The sequence below is a fragment of the Macaca fascicularis genome, chromosome 20 (genome assembly GCF_037993035.2).
Source record: "Macaca fascicularis isolate 582-1 chromosome 20, T2T-MFA8v1.1".
In the NCBI taxonomy this organism is placed as follows: domain Eukaryota; kingdom Metazoa; phylum Chordata; class Mammalia; order Primates; family Cercopithecidae; genus Macaca; species Macaca fascicularis.
In genome coordinates this window covers 21,393,240-21,409,413 of record NC_088394.1, presented here as the reverse complement: position 1 = coordinate 21,409,413, position 16,174 = coordinate 21,393,240, and positions in this window count along the sequence as shown.

Sequence of the window (16,174 nt, the reverse complement as noted above, 5' to 3'; positions counted from 1 at the left end):
GTGCAGTGGCGCTATCTCGGCTCACTGCAACCTCCACCTCCCAGGTTCAAGCTATTCTGCCTCAGCCTGCTGAGTAGCTGGGACTGCAGGCACACACCACCGTGGCCAGCTAATTTTTGTAATTTTAGTAGAGACAGGGTTTCACCATGTTGGCCAGGATGGTCTCCATCTCCTGACCTTTGACCCACCCGCCTCAGCATTCCAAAGCCCTGGGATTACAGGCATGAGCCACTGCACCCGGCCTCATGTCTCTTCTTATCAGGACACTAAACCCATCATGCAGGCCCACCCTCATCACCTCAACTAAACCTAATCACCTCCAAAGGTCTCATCTCAAAATAGCATCTCTTTAGAGTTTAGGGCTTCAAAATATGAATTTTAGGGAGACAAAATTTAATCCATAGCACCCTGCTGGAACGTTTCCCTCATTGCTACTAATTCTACAATACCCCTGAAGAAGACACTGAGGCTTAGACAGGTTAATTAAATTATCCAAAGTTACACAGCTAATGAGTTTGGAGCTGAGGTTTTTTACTTAGATATGAACTAAAAACCTTTTCAAGATAAAATGATGGTGAGGCGCAGTGGCTGATGCCTGTAATCCTAGCACTTTGGGAGGCCAAGGCAGGCATATCACTTGAGGTCAGAAGTTTGAGACCAGCCTGGCCAACATGGTAAAACCCTGTCTCTACTAAAAGTACAAAAAAAAAAAAAAAAAATTAGCTGGGCGTTGAGGCTCACTCATGTAGTTCCAGCTACTTGGGAGGCTGAGGCAGGAGAATCACTTGAACTCAGAAGGCAGAGGCTGCAGTGAGCTGAGATCACACCACTGCATTCCAGCCTGGGTGAAAGAGCGAGACTCTGTCTCAAAAATAAAATAAAACAAAGTAAAAATAAATAAAATGGTGCCTCTAATACAAACTTATCAGAAGGAAAAAACTCAGTTTCTAAAAAGATGGTCATATGCTTTTAGTGGAAATGAGTTAAGACACTCTCAGCTGGAAGGGATCACCTTTGACAAATCCCATCAAGTACCTAATAGTTCAAGACCTACACCTGGGCAACTGTGAGACCTTGTTTCTACAAAAAATGTTTTGACTGGTCTTGAACCCCTGGGCTCAAGCAACCCTCCTGCCTCAGCCTCCCAAAGTGCTGGGATTACAGGCATGAGCCATAATCTTTTGGGCCAAATATTCTTCATAATTTAGAATGCCACAAGTACTCATGTTCATTACAGTTAGCAACTGGACTTAATTTAAAGAACTTTGTCAAAGACACAGTGATTATCCCAATGTTCATTTCAGCAACCCCAACAAATGTATATGATTATATGTACACAATTTTTTGGAATTGTAATTTGTGCATATTTTTAAATACTGTCTTCTCATACTTCTCATGTCTTTAATACTGTCTTAGTAGGTTGAGTGGAAGGAATAGCCCTTTTCCTTTCATATCCTAGAACTTCATCAAGCCCCAAGTATAATAATGACTTCACCAGCCCCAAGTATAATGCATAAGATTAACTCATTTCTTCCTAAGTAACTTAATCTTTAACATTACATAAAACCACCAATTTAGTCCTAATATGAACAGAGGTCATTAAACAAGCAGGAGCCAGTTCTTGCCTGAGAATTTCCAGGTTTTTGCTTTAGTAAATATGGAAAGCACTTGTTTTCAAAAAGCAGTTTTAAAATTAGTTTTAAGAGCTGGGCGCGGTGGCTCATGCCTGTAATCCCAGCACTTTGGGAGGCTGAGGCTGGTGGATGACTTGAGCCCAGGAGTTCAAGACCAGTCTGGGCAACACGGTGAGACCCTGTCTCTACAAAAAATACAAAAATTAGCTGGGTGTGGTGGCACGCACCTGTAATCCCAGCTACTCAGGAGGCTGAGGCAGGAGAATTGCTTGAACCCAGGAGGTGGAGGTTGCAGTGAGCTGAGGTCATGCCACTGCACTCCAGCCTTCAATGACAGAGTGAGACTCCGTCTCAAAAAAAAAAAAAAAAAAAAAAAAAAAAAATTAGCCAGGCGTGGTGTTATGCACCTGTGTCCCAGCTACTCGGGAGACTGAAGTGGGAGGATCGCTTGAGCCCAAGAGTTCAAGACTGCAGTGAGGTATGATCATGCCACTGCATTCCAGCCTGGGTGATACAGCAAGTCTCTTAAAAAAAAAAAAAAAAAAAGTATTAGGACTCTGTGCCCCAGTTCCCAGCTCAGTGCTAATACTAGCAGGCACTCAAAAATGTTCGCTGAAAAAGAATGCAAGCATGCTTAGTAGGTCTAGTGGAAGGAATAGCCCTTTTCCTTTCATATACTAGAACTTCATTGTCATTGTTTCTTCTTTGTGCAAAACGTGGATTTGTGTTGCAAGTTTGTTGTTGTTGTTGTTGTTGTTTTTGAGACAGGGTCTCACTGTCACCCAGGCTGGGGTGCAGTGGCATGATCTTGACTCACTGCAACCTCTGCTTCCTGGGTTTACGTGATTTTCCAGCCTCAGCCTCCTGAGTAGCTGGGTCTATAGGTGTGCACCACTGCATCTGGCTAATTTTTGTATTTTTGTAGAGATGGGGTCTCACCATGATGCCCAGGCTGGTGTCGAACTCCTGGGCTCAAGTCATTCGCCAGCTTAGGCCTCCCAAAGTGCTGGAATTACAGGCATGAGCCACTGCACCCAGCCATAAAATTTTTTTTTTTTTTTTTAGACGGAGTCTCGCTCTGTCGCCCAGGCTGGAGTGCAGTGGCCGGATCTCAGCTCACTGCAAGCTCTGCCTCCCGGGTTCACGCCATTCTCCTGCCTCAGCCTCCCGAGTAGCTGGGACTACAGGCACCCGCCACCTTGCCCGGCTAGGGGTTTTTTTTGTGTATTTTTTAGTAGACACAGGGTTTCACCGTGTTAGCCAGGATGGTCTCGATCTCCTGACCTCGTGATCCACCCGTCTCAGCCTCCCAAAGTGCTGGGATTACAGGCTTGAGCCACCGCGCCCGGCCCTAGCCACAAATTTTTAATAGGAGTTGGATGTATAAAACAATTAAGACAACCCATTTCTAACTTTACTATATGAAATACCTTATCCCAGATAATTAGAAGAGATTATATGTTGGTTTTCTTGCCCAATTAATTACCCCAGTTATAGATCTCCATTAACAACAAACTTAACCATTACATTCACTGGTTGCTGGATAGTATATCTTTGGGTCACTATTAAGTAAATAGATCTACAAAATGTAGGAAAATAATCTTCCCTGCAGAACCAACATTTCTGTAATTGTATCAAGGAATCATAGACCACATTTTGAAAATGTCAGTGGGAAGAATCATGCCCCTGAGCTATACAGGTCTGAGTATGTTAACAGTAAAATAATAATTGGATGTCAGAAAACTTATAGGTATGACATTTATTTCAAATATATATTTTTGCTGAATACTTTTTTTTTTTTTTTTTTAGAGACAAGATTTCACTGTGTCACCCAGACTGGAGTGCAATGGTGCGGTCACAGCTCACTGCAGCATTGACCTCCCAGGCTCAAGCAATTCTCTGGCCTCAGCCTCCTGAGTAGCCGGGGCGACAGGTATGTACCACCACATGTGGCTAATTTGTGTATTTTTTGTAGAGACAGGGTCTTACTATGTTGCCCAGTCTGGCCTTGAACTCCTGGACTCAGGGGATCCAATGACAGGTGAGAGCCACCATGCCCAGCCACATTTTTGCTAAATTCTTTACACTGGCGAATCTCAAAGAATTCTCTCATCATCACACCATATCCTGCTAAGTGTGCAATTAACCTGTGGACTTCAGTCGGACATTTTCAGATTAGCATTAGCTATGTGAGGCCACCAAATGCCAACTGTTAAATTATCACTCAAAGATAAATGACACTTGAGTGTGCTGTTTGAGTTCATACCTCTAAAAATGCTTATAGTACCATGAGATTAGTGTGCCAACGTGTCTGGCTGCCAACGTGTCTATAGCTGAGCCAACAAGAATTAGTCTCTAGAGCCTCTGTTTCCAAGGAAGTCAATCTCTAGATTCCCACATTGGCTGCATGATGGAATAAGCCAGGGGCTATGAAAAATTCTGATGCCTGTTGAAGCTTGGAGGAGCTGGAGGTGGGGTGTAGGGCAGTGATGATCAGAATTAAATAGAACTGGGAGTCCTTAGTGTTGCTGGTGGCAATGTTGAAATGCATGAGGGTTGTTTATTGTATAATGAAGTATTTTTCATACGAAGTCATATGAAGTATTCCATTCCACTGTATTTGTTCTTATTTTAACCATACAACTAGGTAATAAAGGCAATCAAGTATTGTTTTATATTTTTTAAAAAAAGTACTTATGCCTGGATCTCACCCCCCAGACATTCTGATTTAACTGGTCTAGGGTATTGTCTGGGCATCACGACTTTTTCAAGCTCCAAATGATTCTAATGTGCAACAAGGTTGAGAACTATTGCTACAGGGCCTTCGTGTTCTTTGAGAATACAAAGAAAATTCAGAAAGATAGGTTAAAAACATACTCTCCATTCCTCCATTGCTGTCACATCTATCAGCAAATAAGCTATCACAGGAAATACAGGGCTTTGCCTCTTTTCCATTCCAGATTCTGTTCTTCTGTTCCTGTCCTCTTTTAGCCACCAGGGTTTTACTTTTGTTTATTTATTTATTTAAGACAGAGTCTCGCTCTATTGCCCAGGGTTTCACTTTTATTTATTTATTTATTTATTTATTTGTTTGTTTGTTTGTTTGTTTATTTGAGACAGAGTCTCACTCTATTGCCCAGGCTTGAGTGCAGTGGCGTGATCTTGGCTCACTGCAACTTCTGCCTCCTGGGTTCAAGTGATTCTCTTGCCTCAGCTTGCTGAGTAGCTGGGATTATAGGCACACACCACCTCGCCCGGCTAATTTTTGTATTTTTAGTAGAGACGGGGTTCCACCATGTTGGCCAGGGTGGTCTCAAACTCCTGACCTCAGGTGATCCGCCTGCCTCAGCCTCCCAAAGTTCTGGGATTACAGACATGAGCCACGGAGCCCAGCCTAATGATTGATTGATTGTGAGACAGGGTCTCACTCTGTTACCCAGGCTGGAGTACAGTAGTGAGATCATAGCTCACTGCATTCTCGAACACCTGGGCTCAAGTGATACTCCTACCTCAGCCTCCTGAGTAGCTGGGATTACAGGCATGTGCCACCACTCCTGGCTTTTTTTTTTTTTTTTTTTTTTTTTTGAGACGGAGTCTCGCTCTGTCGCTCAGGTTGGAGTGCAGTGGGGCACAATCTTGGCTCACTGCAACCTCCGCCTCCTGGGTTCAAGCTATTCTGCCTCAGCCTGCTGAGTAGCTGGGACTACAGGCACACGCCACCATGCCCAGCTAATTTTTATACTTTTAGTAGAGACAGGATTTCACTGTGTTAGCCAGGATGGTCTCGATCTCCTGACCTCGTGATCTGCCCGCCTTGGCCTCCCAAAGTGCTGGGATTACAGGCGTAAGCCGCCATGCCCGGCCACTCCTGGCTAATTTTTAAAAACATTTTTTGTAGGGATGGGGTCTTGCTATGTTGCCCAGACTGGTCTCAAACTCCTGACCTCAAGTGATCCTCCTGCTCAGGCCTTCCAAAGTGCTGGAAGATGAGAGCTACAGATGAGAGCCACCACACTTGACCGTCACCAGAGTTTTCTACTACAATATTGCTTGAGGCTTTTTTTTTTTTTTTTTTTTGAGGCGGAGTCTAGCTCTGTCGCCCAGCCTGGAGTGCAGTGGCGCGATCTCAGTTTACTGCAAGCTCTGCCTCCCGGGTTCATGCCATTCTCCTGCCTCAGCCTGCCAGTAGCTGGGACTACATGCGCCTGCCACCACGCCCGGCTAATTTTTTGTATTTTTAGTAGAGACAGGGTTTCACCATGTTAGTCATGGTCTCGATCTCCTAACCCCGTGATCCGCCTGCCTCAGCCTCCCAAAGTGCTGGGATTACAGGCGTGAGCCACCGCACCTGGCCTGCTTGAGGCTTTTACTGTTACTTGGATTGTCAAGCAATGTCCCCAGTTCAGGTGGAAAACAGTCACCTCGAAGATGGAGAAACTGAGTCTGAGGAAGAATTCTTCACATTCTACAGAAGAAATGTGGTCCAAGACAGTCCACATTCACTTCCTTCATTCAGATACTCATTTCTTAGCCACAATTAACCAATTTTGAGCCATGCCTCTATAATGAAATATCACTGAGTTCTACGGTTCTAACTCCTTAATCTCTCATGTCAGTCTCCTCTTGCCTTCTGTCTTCCACTACTTTAGGGCTGGAATTACATGCATGAGCCACCACACTGGCCCCATGCATAATATTAACCAGTGGAACTGGCATTCCTCATATAAAATCACTTTGTTAGCCTTCCAGCTGTTCTTTGCAATCCAGCTAACATCCCTTCAAAACACACTTCAGGGTAATCTTTTATTTTTACTTATTTATTTTTTGAGACAGGGTCTGACTCTGTCATCCCAGCTGGAGTGCAGTGGCGTGATCTCGGCTCACTACAACCTCCACCTCCCGGGTTCAAGCAATTATCCTGCCTCAGCCTCCCAAGTGGCTGGGACTTCAGGTGCGTGCCACCATGCCTGGCTAGTGTTTGCATTTTTTGTGGAGATAGGTTTTTGCCATGTTGCCCAGGCTAGTCTCGAACTCCTGAGCTCAAGAGATCTACCCACCTTGGCCTCCCAAAGTGCTGAGATTATAGGCATGAACCATCATGCCCAGTCTGGGGCTATCTTTTAAAAGGCAAATCTGATATTATTACCTCTTGGTTTAATAATTACAATGCTCCATTCCTTTTAGGATCAAGTCTACACTTCTCAAGCTCTACTACTAAACCATCAGCCATTCCTCCAAGCACATCCTACAACCTCATGCCTCTCTGTGCTTGCACAGACTCCCTGCTACTATGAATTTTCAAAATTTATTAGAGAGATCATTTATTTTCTCCTCAGTCTGAATTGTACTCTAAGCCAGTGGGTACTCTCTCAACAGCCCACACTTACATCTGTAATAGAACCTAGCACCCAGGATTAGGATTCTCACTATAATTGACTGTGAGTTTATTCAGAGTGGGGGGCTGCATCTTTTGCCTCTTTTTCCTTTGGGTTTAGCACAGGACCTGGTACACAGTGGGTGTTAATATTTGTTGAATGAATGCTGTATCATTTTACACGTCTATGCGTTATACATATATCTATGCTGTTTCTCTTCACTGGGTACATGCAATCTCCATGCACATTATTATTATTATTATTTTTGAGACAGGATCCTGTTCTGTCACACAGGCTGGAGTGCAGTGGTATGATCATAGCTCACTACAGCCTCCAACTCCTGGGCCCAAACAATCCTCCCACCTCAGCCTGCCAAGTAGCTAGGATTACAGCTAGGTACCACCACACTTGGCAAATTTTTCAATTTTTTGTAGAGATGGGATCTTGCTGTGTTCCCCAGGCTGGTCTCAAACTCCTGGCCTCAAGGGACCCCTGCCTTAGCCTCCCAAAGCACTGGGATTACAGGCATCAGCAATGGCACCTGGCCCCATGCACAGTATTTATGCCTCCACTGAAACCTGGCTGAAGCATTTTTTTCTCTGTGAAGCCTTCCTGGACTTGGTTCCACAGATAGTGATGATCATGCCCACCTTTTAGCCACCATTATATCTTATATATACTTCTAATCATAGTATCTACCTTTTTGTCCTGCAAAAATCTCTCCTCATGTCTGTCTCCTTTACCAGATTGTAAACAGCTAGTGGAAGCAACCTATTTTATTTATTTTCATATTCTGAGCACTTATGATATAATAGGCAACGAGTAATTAAGCCTTCATTTTTCCATTTAGTAATTAAGCCTTCAGTGCTTCTTTTACACCAAAACAGATTGTTCTAAAACAAAATTCAGATCATGTTTTTCTTTTCTTTTCTTTTCTTTTTTTTTTTTGAGACAGAGTCTTGCTTTGTTGTCCAGGCTGGAGTGCAGTGCCACCATCTCAGCTCACTGCAACCTCTGCCTCTCTGGTTCAATCGATTCTTGTGCCTCAGCCTCCCGAGTACCTGGGACTACAGGTGCGTGCCACCATGCCCAACTAATTTTTGTATTTTTAGTAGAGATGGAGTTTTGCCATGTTGGCTAGGCTGGTCTTAAACTCCTGGCCTCAAGCAATCCACCTGCCTCAGCCTCTCAAAGTACTGGGTTACAGGTGTGAGCCACTATACCTGGCCCAGATGATGTTTGTCTCATGCATTAAAATCTTCAGTGATTTCCCTTTACCTAGAGTGGTCTTTCCCAAAATACAGCATCTGGACCCCTGCTGGCATACATGATAATTTTTACACATTACATAATAGTTCTTTTTATTTTTATTTTTTATTTTTTTGATGAAGTTTCACTCTTCTCACCGAGGCTGGAGTGCAGTGGCGCGATCTTGGCTCACTGCAACCTCCACCTCCCAGGTTCAAGCGATTCTCGTGCCTCAGCCTCCCAAGTAGCTGGGACTACAGGTGCCTGCCACCACACCCAGCTAACATTTGTGTTTTTAGTAGAGATGGGGGTTCACCATGTTGGTCAGGCTGGTCTCGAACTCCTGACCTCAGGTGATCATGCCTTGGCCTCCCAAAGTGCTAGAATTACAGGAGTGAGTCACCAGCCAGTTCTTTTTATTTTAATGGCATTAGAAAAATTGAAATCTACCAAATGAATGATTTTATGGATGCTTTTTCTTATGGCAGCTGAGATTTGTTTTAAGTTAGTGATTTAAAATAAATTTAAAGAAAAATATTGAATAACTATTAGTACATAGAGTACTCATATAACAAATGTCAAAAATCCATCATATTCGTGAAACCCTAATGTATAGGATTAAAATCCTATACATCTTCTAAATCCAGTGTACAGATCCTACACATCATCAGCCCTGATTGCCTTTTCAACCTCACCCCCTCTAGCTGCCATCGATTGTGCTGTACCTCATGCCACTAATCAACAGTTTCCATGTGACTTCTCCTGACTCCTTTCAGTCTATTCGCTACACAGCACCTGGAGGGATACTGTTAAAAAGTAAGTCAAGGCTGGGCACAGTGGCTCACGCCTTAATCTCAGCACTTTGGGAGGCCAAGGCAGGCGATCACATGAGGTCAGGAGTTCGAGACCAGCCTTGCCAACATAGCGATCCCTCATCTTTACTAAAAATACAAAAATTAGCTGGGTGTGGTGGCACACACCTGTAATCCCAGCTTCTTGGGAGGCTGAGGCAGGAGAATCACTTGAAGCCAGGAGGCAGAGGTTGTAGTTAGCCGAGATTGCGCCACTGTACTCCAGCCTGGGTGACAGAATGAGACTCTGTCTCAAAAAAAAAAAAAAAAAAAGTAAGTCAAATCAGGTCACTACCCTGCTCAAAACTGTCCAATCACCGTTTTTTTTGGTTTTTTTGTTTGTTTGTTTCTTTGTTTTGGTTTTTTTTCTTCTTCTTCTAGAAGATGCATGGTTGACTATCAGGGGCGACATGCCACTAGATCTGCAATTTAACTTAAAATGGTTCAGAGAAGGCTGGGTGCAGTGGTTCACACCCATAATCCCAGCACTTTGGGAGGCTAAGAAGGAAGGATCACTTGAGCCCAGGAGTTTCAAACTAGCCTGGGCAATCTAGTGAGACCGTCTCTACAAAAAAATTAAAAAATTAGCCAGTGCACCTGCAGTCCCAGCTACTAGGGAGGCTGAGTCAGAAGGATCCCTTGAGCACAAGAGTTCAAAGCTGCAATGAGCCATTATTGTGCCACCGTACTCAACCTGGGAGACAGAGCAAGACCCTGTCTCCAGAAAAAAAAACAAAAAAAACAAAAAAAAAAAAACAAGAGATATATAGGTTAAGTGCGATGGCTCACACCTGTAGTCCCAGCACTTTGTGAGGCCAAGGGAAGCAGATCACTGGAGGTCAGGAGTTCGAGACCAGCCTGGCCAACGTGGTGAAACCCTGTCTTTACTAAAAACATAAAAATTAGCTACTCAGGAGGCTGAGACATGAGAATCGCTTGAACCCAGGAATCGGAGTTTGCAGTGAGATGAGATCACGCCACTGCACTCCAGGCTGGGCGACAAAGCAAGACTGTCTCTTAAAAAAAAAAAAAAAAAAAAGGGAAGAATGAGAAAGCACCTTATGTCATGACATAACACAAACTTCAACATATAAAGTGATCAGGCACAGTGGCTCACACCTATAATCCCAGCAACTAGTGAGAGTGAGGTGGGAGGATCACTGAGGCCAGGAGTTGGAGATCAGCCTGAACAACACAGTAAGACCCCATCTCTAAAAAAAATAAATAAATAAATTTGAGGCTGCAATGAGCTATGATTGCACCACTTCACTCTCAGCCTGGGCGACAAAGCAGAATCCCGTCTCTAAAAATAAAAATAGAAAATAAAAATAAATAGTCCAGAGAACAGAATACACATACACACAGAGATACAGATAAACCAAATATGGCAAAATATCAGCAATTGATGAATCTAAGAAGTGGGTGTACACATTTATTTTCTCTGTAATTTTCTTTAAACTTTTTTTATATTTGGAAAATTTTATAATAAAAAGTTATGAAGAAAATAAGATGGTTTAATTGACAGACGGATGGATACATTAATTAATACATGATAAAATTAATAACAGGTTGTAAATAGTTGAATGTAGATTACTGTGCAACTTTTAAAACTTTTTTGTATATCTGAAAATGTTTGGCCGGGCATGGTGGCTCATGCCTGTAGTCCCAGCACTTTGGGAGGCCGAGGTGGGTGGATCACCTGAGGTCGTGAGTTCAAGACCAGCCGGACCAACATGGAGAAACCCTATCTCTACTAAAAATACAAAATTAGCCGGATGTGGTGGCACATGCCTGTAATCCCAGCTACTCGGGAGGCTGAGGCAGGAGAATTGCTTGAATCTGGGAGGGAAAGGTTGCGGTGAGCCAAGATCGTACCACTGCACTCCAGCCTGGGCAACAAGAGCGAAACTCAGTCTGAAAAAAAAAAAAAAGAAAGAAAGAAAGAAAGAAAGAAGAAAGAGGCCGGGCGCGGTGGCTCAAGCCTGTAATCCCAGCACTTTGGGAGGCCGAGACGGGCGGATCACGAGGTCAGGAGATCGAGACCATCCTGGCTAACACGGTGAAACCCCGTCTCTACTAAAAAATACAAAAAACTAGCCAGGCGAGGTGGCGGGCGCCTGTAGTCCCAGCTACTCGGGAGGCTGAGGCAGGAGAATGGTCTAAACCCGGGAGGCGGAGCTTGCAGTGAGCTGAGATCCGGCCACTGCACCCCAGCCTGGGCGACAGAGCAAGACTCTGTCAAAAAAAAAAAAAAAAAAAAAAAGAAAGAAAGAAAGAAAGAAAGAAAGAAAGAAAGAAAGAAAGAAAGAAAGAAAGAAAAGAAGATGTTCATAAATAAAAGAATGGAGGAAAAGCTTTAAGAAAAACTTAAAAAAAAAAAATCTAGCTTGGTGAGGTGGCTCACACTTGTAATCCCAGCACTTTGGGAGGCTGAGGTGGGCAGATTACCTTGCCTGAGGTTGCGAGTTTGAGACCAGCCTGGCCAACATGGTGAAACCCCATGTCTACTAAAAATACAAAAATTAGCTGGGTGTGGTGGTGGGCACCTGTAATTCCAGCTACTTGGGAGGCTGAGGCAAGAGAATCTCTTGAACCCGGGAGGCAGAAGTTGCAGAGAGCCGAGATCACACCACTGCACTCCAGCCTGGGTGACAGTGCAAGACTCTGTCTCAAAAACAAACAAACAAACAATATCCTTTTCTATGTAGAAAACCCAAAATAGTAAACAAAAAAAACTTTCTCCTGGAACTAATAAGCAATTATAACAAGGTTGCAAAATACAAGATTAACATACAACAGTCAATCTATTTCTTATATGCAAGCCATAAACAAGTGGATTTTAAAGTAAAAACACAATACCATTTACATTAGCACCCTCCAAAAATGAAATAGTTCAGTATAAGTCTAACAAAATAAGTACAAGATCTATATAAGGAAAACTACAAATTCTAATTAAAGAAATTAGCCTGGGCATGTCTCATGCTTGTAATCCCAGTGCTTTGGGAGGCTCAGGTGGGAGGAATGCTTGAGGCCAGGAGTCTGAGACCAGTCTGGGCAATATAGCAAGACCCCATCTCTAAAAAAAAATTTAGCTGGGCATGGTGGTGCACACCTGTGGACCCAGTTACTTGGAAGGCTGAGGTGAGAGGATCACTTGAGCCCAGGAGCTTGAGGTTACAGTGAGATATGATCATACCACTGCCCTCCAGCGTGAGCAATAGAATGAGGCCCTATCTCTAAAAATCAATCAATCGATCAAATAAATCAAAGAACAAAATAAATGGAAAGAATCCACGTTCATGGATAAGAAGACTCAATATTGTAATGTATCAGCTCTTCTTTGATCTACATATTCAATGCAATCCCTGTCAAAATCCCCGTAAGTTATTTTTTGGATACTGACAAACTTGCTCTACAGTTTATATGGAGAGGCAAAAGACCCAGAATAGCCAAGACAATATCGAAAGACAAGAACAAAGTCAGAAGACTGACACCACCCAACTGCAAGACTTATTATAAAGCTACAGTAATAAAAAAGTGTGGTGTTGATGAAATAGAGCAATAGAACTATTCAGTTCTATCGTTCAAAATAGACCCACAAGAATATAGTCAACTGATCTTTGACAAAGGAGCAAAGGCAATACAATGAAGAAAAGATAGTCTCCAACAAAGAGTGCAGGAATAATGAATATCCACATGCCAAAAAAAATGAATCTAGACCCAAACCATATACCCTTCATAAAAATTAAGTCAAAATGGATTACAGACCTAAACATAAAATGCAAAACTAGAAAGCTCCTAGAAAATAACACAGGAGAAAATCTAGGTGACTTTGGATATGGTGATGGCTTTTCAGATATGGCACAAAGGCATGGTCTATGAAAGAAAGAACTGATAAACTAAACTGTGAAAGACACTGTCAAGAGAATGAGATGACAAGCCACAGACTGGGAAAAAGTATTTGCAAAAGAAGGATCTGATAAAGGACTATTATCTAAAATATACTAAGAATTTTTAAATTTCAACATTAAGAAAACAAACAACTTGGTTTAAAAATGGGCAAAAGACCTGAATAGACACCTTACCAAAGAAGATATACAGATAGCAAATAAGTATATGAAAAGATGCTCATATGTCATCAGGGAATTACAAATTTAAAACAATGACATACCACTACATACCTATTAGACGGGCCCAAACCCAAAAGATTGACAAAATCAAATACTGGCATAAATATGGAGCAGCAGGAACTCTCATTCATTGATGGTGGGAATGCAAAATGGTATAGCCACTTTGGAAGACAGTTTGGCAGTTTCCTACAAAAGTAAACATATTTTTACCATGTGATCCAGCCATCATGCTCCTTGGCATTTACCTAAATGAAATGAAAACTTATGTCTACACAAAAACCTGTACATAGATGTTTACAGCAGCTTTATTCATAATTGCCAAAATTTGGAAGCAACCAAGATGCCCTTCAGTAGGTGAATGGATAAACTATGGGTCATCCAGACAATGGACTATTATTCATTACTAAAAAGAAATGAGCTATCAAGGCATAAAAAGACATACAAGAAACTTAAATTGCACATTATTAAGTGCAAGAAGCCTATCTGAAAAGATAACATAGTATATGATTTCAACTAGATAACATTCTAGAAAAGGCAAAACTATGGAGTTTTACTTTTTTACTTTTTTTTTTTTTTTTTTTTTTTTTACAACCAGTAAAAAGATCACTGGTTGTCAGGGGTCAGTGGGAAGGGAAGGATGAATAGGTAGAGCACAAGGGACATTTTGGGCAGTGAAACTATTCCTTATGATACTACGATCATAGATGCATGTCATTATACATTTGCCCAAACCCACAGAATGCACAAAACAAAGAGTAAACCCTAATGTGAACTATGGAATTTGGGTTCTAATAATGTGTCGATGTAGGTTCATCAGTTGTAACAAAGGTACCACTCTGGTGGGGGATGCTGATGATGGGGGAGGCTGTGCATGTGTGGGGACAGGGGGTATATGGAAACTGTATATTTTCTGCTCAATTTCGTTGTGAATCTAAAACTGCTTTGAAAACAAAGTCTACTAAATCAGTCAATTAATCCTTCACTATTTCACCATCTCCTTCACCTTACAGTGAAATCAAAATAACAAACAGGGCTGCAAGGCCCTGTGCAATCTGGCCTCCCTCCCCATTCCTGCCTCCCTCCCTCTTGCTTAGTCTGATCCAGCCATGCTGGCCTCCTTGCCAGCTAGAATGCCAGGCACACTGCACCTCAGGGCCTTTGCACCTGCTGTGCTCTCTCCCAGGAACACTCTTCCCCAAGAGAGCCTCCCTGGTTCCCTGCCATCTTCCTTCAGGTCTTTATTCAAATGTCACCTTCTTCATGAGGCCTTCCCCATTACTCTAATTAAAAATGCAGCTTTTGGCCGGGCGCGGTGGCTCAAGCCTGTAATCCCAGCACTTTGGGAGGCCGAGACAGGTGGATCACGAGGTCAGGAGATCGAGACCATCCTGGCTAACATGGTGAAACCCCGTCTCTACTAAAAATACAAAAAACTAGCCGGGCGAGGTGGTGGGCGCCTGTAGTCCCAGCTACTCGGGAGGCTGAGGCAGGAGAATGGCTTAAACCCGGGAGGCAGAGCTTGCAGTGAGCTGAGATTCGGCCACTGCACTCCAGCCTGGGCGACAGAGTGAGACTCCGTCTCAAAAAAAAAAAAAAAAAATGCAGCTTTGGCCGGGCACAGTGGCTCACACCTGTAATCCTAGTGCTTTGGGAGGCCAAGACAGGAGGATCGCTTGAGTCCAGGAGTTCAAGACAAGCCTGGGCAACACAGCAAGACCCCACCTCTCCTAAAAATTTTAAAGAATTAGCAGGGCATGGAGGCACGTGCCTGTAGTCCCAGCTACTTAGGAGGCTGAGGCAGGAGATCACTTCAGCCTGGGAGTTCGAGGCTGCACTGAGCTATGGTCCTACCACTACACTACAGCCTGGGTGACAGAGTGAGACCCTGTCTCTAAATTGAAAAAAAAAAAAAAATTGCAGCTTCCCCCAACCCTTCCTATTTTCTTTCTTGCTTTATTTCTTACCAGAGAGTTCTTAACCATCTAACATACTATGTATTTCACTTATTTCATTTCTTGGTCTGCCTCCCTCCCACTAGAATGTAAGCTCTGTGAGGGCAGAGATTGTTGCTGTTTTGTCTACTGCTACACCTCACTGCCATATCATAGAGCTCAGCACTTGGTAGGCTCTCAATATTTATTGGATGAATACATGAATAGCTTATGGCAAGTTCACTCATGCTTCCAAATATTTGCTGTGCTGTTTTCCTTTTTTTTTTTTTTTTTTTTTTTTTTTTTTTTTTTTTTGAGACGGAGTCTCGCTGTGTCGCCCAGGCTGGAGTGCAGTGGCCGGCTCTCAGCTCACTGCAAGCTCTGCCTCCCGGGTTTTTACGCCATTCTCCTGCCTCAGCCTCCCGAGTAGCCGGGACTACAGGCGCCCGCCACCTCGCCCGGCTAGTTTTTTTTTTTGTATTTTTTAGTAGAGACGGGGTTTCACCGTGTTAGCCAGGATGGTCTCGAACTCCTGACCTCGTGATCCGCCCGTCTCGGCCTCCCAAAGTGCTGGGATTACAGGCTTGAGCCACCGCGCCCGGCCTGTGCTGTTTTCTTTACTTGGAATGACATTCGTCCAAGTTCAGGAGAAAAATCCTACTCAGCTTCCAAAATTCAGCTGAAGAAACCCTCTTCTGTGAAGTACACTCTGACCCTAGGCAGACCAGGTAGGAATCTCTTCTCTGAATTACCACAGTCCCATTATACTTCTCGTGGTCCCTTATCACAGTTTTCTGTAATCTGTATGGCCCCTTAGAAGGTTTGTATTCATCCTGTATTCAAAGGACCTTTGTACCTGGACTATAATCACAGGCACTCAAAAGCATTTGTGAAATGAAATAGTAAATGAATGAATAACTTAGATAAAGCAATTAATATGTAGCTTAGTGTGAAGGCATTTAGTATGTACATAATTTAAAGAAGACACTTAAAGATACTCCTATG